The following is a 4,714-nucleotide window of genomic DNA, read 5'->3' as shown; positions in this document are numbered from 1 at the left end:
GGAACCTGCGCGCCCCAGAGCCCTTCTTATATATACTTGGCGCTTATCCTCGCTGGCCTGTCACTCAGACTCAGTTGGTCACTCTCCCCTCCCCTCTCGGCCTCTCTTCGAAGCGGAGCCCAGCGCCTCCAGGAGCGAGCCCCCGCCCCTGCCGCCGTAGCCCCCGCCCTCCTGCGCCCCCACCCCAAGCCCAGGTGGCCTGGCAGTCAGGGAGCGGTGGGGCTCGGGGCTGGAGGTTTCCAATTTTATCTTTTGCTGGGGAAGAGGAGAGAGAAATAAAATAGGTTGGGGAGGGGGAAGGACGAAGAGAGAGAGAGAGGGGAGGGAAGGGGAGTTCCCGGATGACCACGGGGGCCGGGAGACTGGGGAGTCCCCATGGGCGGTGCGTCCCAGCCCAGCCCTGGGTCACCTGCATCCCTTACACAGGTAGGAAGTACAAACTTCAGGAAAGCGAAACCAGTGACTTAGCTAGGTCCGACCCCAACCCCCACCTCCTCTCCAGAGGTTTGGAGTGGAACCTTAGAAACTGGGGTAGGAGAGGAAGAGGCTTCCAGCTTCCCCCCATCTCCATTTGTGACATGGACCTCAGGCGAGTTAACCTTTTGATTACTAATCCAGACTAGGTGGGGGAGGGCGGATGTTCTGCGCGTGCCCCCTACCCCCTGCCTGCCCTCGGCTGGCGCGTGCCAGCCTCTGGGGCGCGTGGTCCCCAAGGTGGGGGAGGGGCTATGGAGTGGGAGAGGGAGGAAAGGGGGCGCGTCCTCAGCTGTATGTTAATGAGAGGTCGGTCCAGCTCCTGCCGCCAGCAACTCTCACCTGGGCCCAGTTCCATCCAGCCTTTGGGCTCCAAGAGAGATGCGAAAACCCAGCCCTGTGGTTTGGATCCCTGGGGAGCTCAGCGGGAGAGACAAGGTGGCCACAAACCATTCTAGCGATAAGGAGGGTGATAGGTAAAGAGGGCCGGACCTGACTCTCCTTTTCCTGGGGTCAAAAGTGGGAAACTGAGACCTGGCACGAGGCCTGATCTGGGGCTCAGGGAAGCAGAGACCTTCCCACGCCCTGCAGCCTAGAAGCACCCAGCTCCCGTAGGCCGCCCAGCCTCACTCTTCTGAATCTCTCCTACTCAACTGCTTTCACGGAATCCTGGGCAGCCTGGGGAGGTTGTAGGACTGGTGTTCCTTGGTCTCCGGAGTGCCGGGGTGCTCTCGGCAATGCCCAGAGCTGCAGAAGGCCGGGTGGCTTCAGCTGTCAGCTCCACCCGCGTGGTGATGGCTTTGGCTGGGCGATAAGATCGGCTCGGGGGGAGCGGGGACGCGGTGCAGGGACCCGGGGGAGGAGAGGAAGGGGGGGGAAGCGGCTCCCGGGGCTGAACAGCTGCTTGCGCGGTGAGCGTGGTCTGATTTTTGACTCACGGGGGGGCGGTGCGGAAAGGGGGAGGTGGTGAGAGGCAAAGAGAGCCAGGGAGATTGGACTGTGTGTTGGGGGAGGGGGGAGGTGATGAGAGGGACCTGGGGGGGTCCCCCACGCACGGCGACCCCTCCCAGCCCCCACTACCATCTGGCACGAGCGGGTTGGCGTGGGGGAGCCGGGCTGGAGTGGGGCGGGGGCCGGCAGATGGGCCCAGGCTGCTCTCTCTAGCTAATGTAGGTTACAGGCAGGCAGAGAACCCAGGCCCGAGGGAAGAGAGGGCCCCGGGCTTGCCTCCCGGCTCTCTAGGCAAAGGGGTTCCTAAATCCCCGTTTTCATCCCACAGTTTTTTAAAAACCAACCGAGAATGCCAAGGGCTTCCCCTCTATCCTTCGCTGCGGGCGACCTGACTTTCCCATACCCTCCTTGAAAGGAGAATTGTCCTGGTCCTTCTCAAAACTCTAGCCCAAAGTACTGGCCTTTTCAGTATTTTCTCCCCAGACCTTTTTCTTTCTTTTCCAATCCCTTTTTCTCAGGTTCCCAGACTGTAAGGTGGACATTTGGGGTAATATCCAAGGCAGAAATGGAACCACTTACAACCGCCTTAGCTCAGGAGAATGCTGCAGGATTGAGAACAGGACCCAAGAATCCAGCTCTTACACCAGTCCCGCCCATCCTCAACTAGATGTGGGACCTGCACTCTCTCAAGGTTTGGGCTCCTCTCCAAACTTATGTCTTCTAGCTGCCGTCCTTCCCCAAAATGTTCCTCTGTCTGCTCCTCCAGGCCGCTATCCAGAAGTAGCCTAAGATCTGCGTCCCAGAGCGAGGGGAAATCCAAGAGGCCTCAGAGGAGACAGACCTTGTTTGCGGAAAGGAAAAGGTTAAATAAATGCTTATCATCAAAAAAACATTTAGGAGGCGTCTCTCTGCACATGGCGCTATAGTAGGAGCTCATTATTGCGTTCTGGGTCCCCTCTCGAACTCCCTCTGCTCCAATGCTTTGCCCCTTGGGCTTTGTCTACACTTAGTAGGGAAAAGCCTCCATGGGATGGGGGAGTGGAGAGTAAGAAAGGGATGGTGGACCGAAGGCCTAAAGAAAAATCTAATAACGATGAAGTCAGGATTCCCAGTCGAGCAGTGTTTCTATCCTTTTTCCATCACCCCCATTCAGGGTCTGTGGACTGGAAAGCCGCACAGGTGACCCTGCGGGGATCGAGTCCAATTGCAATCCTGCCCCAGGTGTGCTGGTTCTGAAATGGCCCTCCTGCGGAAGGCCAGAGTGGTAGAACTTCTCTAGCCTCCACTCTGTCTCATCCTACCCCACTCCACTTCAGGGATGGAGATGAGAAGCTGTTCTAGCCTCCTATTTGTCCGACCGAACCCATGGAAGGATTTGGCTGGGCCTCGGGTGAGTGCAGCAGGGCCAAGGACCAGCTTTTAGATATTAGGCCCTGGTGCTGACTGGTGGGGCATTACACCTCTGCCCTTCAGATCTCAGGCCGCTCACAGAGGCCTTGTCTTCTAGTGGAACATCCACTGAGCCGGGCTCCTTCCAATAAAAGAGGCTAGAGGCTAGGCCTAGCCCTATGCATTGAGTTCAGGGATTCAAGATTCAACAATAAGTAGCTTTTTTCTTTCTCCTACTTGCTCCACAAGTGACTAAGCTAACCCCCAAGTTTTAATGACGGAGAGTATCTAATCATAGATTGGAGGGGAGAGAACAAAACGTTAAATGGGTCTTGAATTGCAAGGTTGGACGGCCCAGGTCCGGCTCGCCTAAATTCGTAGAACCCTTGGAGGTAACTTTTTCCCCACCCAATTCCCCCTTCCTTCCCCATCCACACAGAGCCGTTAGGAGCAGAACAGAACAACAGAGCTTATGGCGAAAAACTTCCTCGCCTCTTTGCACCCCAAGGGCTAGGGGCTCTTAGCTGATTCTCTATTTGGGTGTCAAGGTCCTTGGGGATCAGCAAGCAGTTCTGTAACCCTCCACGACTGCAGCCTGCCAGAAGTGTGGCTGGGGGCCTTAGGTACCTGTAAGCCTGTTGGGCTGGGTAGGGGGCAGGAGGCAGCGGGACGATGGGTGGGGCGAGAGTTGGAGTTGGGGCTGCCACCCTTAAGCCTTGATCAAGGGGCACTGCTGCGGTCGCGGTGGAGGGGGGGGGGGAAGTGCGCGGGAGGCGGCCAGCGAGCTGCACAGAAGGCGGGGAGATTTGCAAACTGTTGCTGCCACATGGCTGCTCCCTTCTGCCCATTCACATTGTAATGAGGCCGGCGCGTGCCTCATCTGCCGCAGGGCGCTGCCACGCGCCAGCCCGGCACGCCGTGTGCCAACTGGGGCAGCGGGGCCGCCGAAGGCTGCCAACTAAGTGGGGGCGCAGCCCCATCGTGCCAGAGCCCCACAGACCCGGAGGCTCGGGGTGGGGAGGGGAGCGGGAGCTGGAATGGTGTTGGAGCAGGGGTCGAGATGCCGCCTGAAGTTACCCAGACTTGGCCCTGAGATTGGGCGAAAAGAGACGAAGCTCCTGGACCCAGAGGGTTGTGGCTGGGGCAGCACCCCCCTCCCCCAGCGGCTTCTTGCTCCCCGCTCCCGGATCGATGCCGCCGCTCCCCGCAGATGTGCCCCGGCCGCGCTGCTCCCCATCTGCCGCTGCTCGCACCTGCCGGTCAATAAATCGATTTTACAATTTAATGCAGCAGCTTCCCGCCCGGGACAGATGCCGCTGCAGCGCTACCTCTGTCCCCTCCTCCACCCCAGGGGGCTTTCTCCACCTCGGACCTGGGACTCCTCCATCGACTCCTAGTCTCCTCCAGCTCGGTCTAGTTCACCTCTTTCTGGGAGGGTGATCCTCTGAAGAGAAGAGGGCCTCTTTGCTCCCATCTTCCTGCGTTCCTACAGCTGCCCTCAGGGCCACATCTAGCTTCTGAGCCACCTGCTTGGGGCCTTTCAGAGTGGGGAGATTGGAGCTCCTGAAAGAAGGCCCTAAGACTGTTAAAAAAGGCTTCGGGCCTAAAGTGTGTTAATTTGGAAATTTATTAATTTGGAAAGAAGCAGTTTGGCGTTTCCGAGGGCCTGAGGAATGGATTAGTTTATGTGATCGGAAAAGGAGAATAAGATGGTGCTGTGAGATTTGGGGGAAGATTGGGGCTGTGTAAACAGGGAAGACAAGGGACAGGGGAGACAAGAACTCCCTGTGTTGAGCTGAAGATGTAGAGGGCATAGATGGTGGGGGGCAGGGGATCTGGAGGTTAGGACAGGAAGGGTAGGGGAGCTGACTCCTCAACCAATCAACAAGTGTTTATTAAG

This window comes from Phascolarctos cinereus, unplaced genomic scaffold, assembly GCF_003287225.1.
Source record: "Phascolarctos cinereus isolate Bilbo 61053 unplaced genomic scaffold, phaCin_HiC Scaffold_3;HRSCAF=262, whole genome shotgun sequence".
NCBI lineage: Eukaryota > Metazoa > Chordata > Mammalia > Diprotodontia > Phascolarctidae > Phascolarctos > Phascolarctos cinereus.
Note: the sequence above shows the minus strand (reverse complement) of the source record.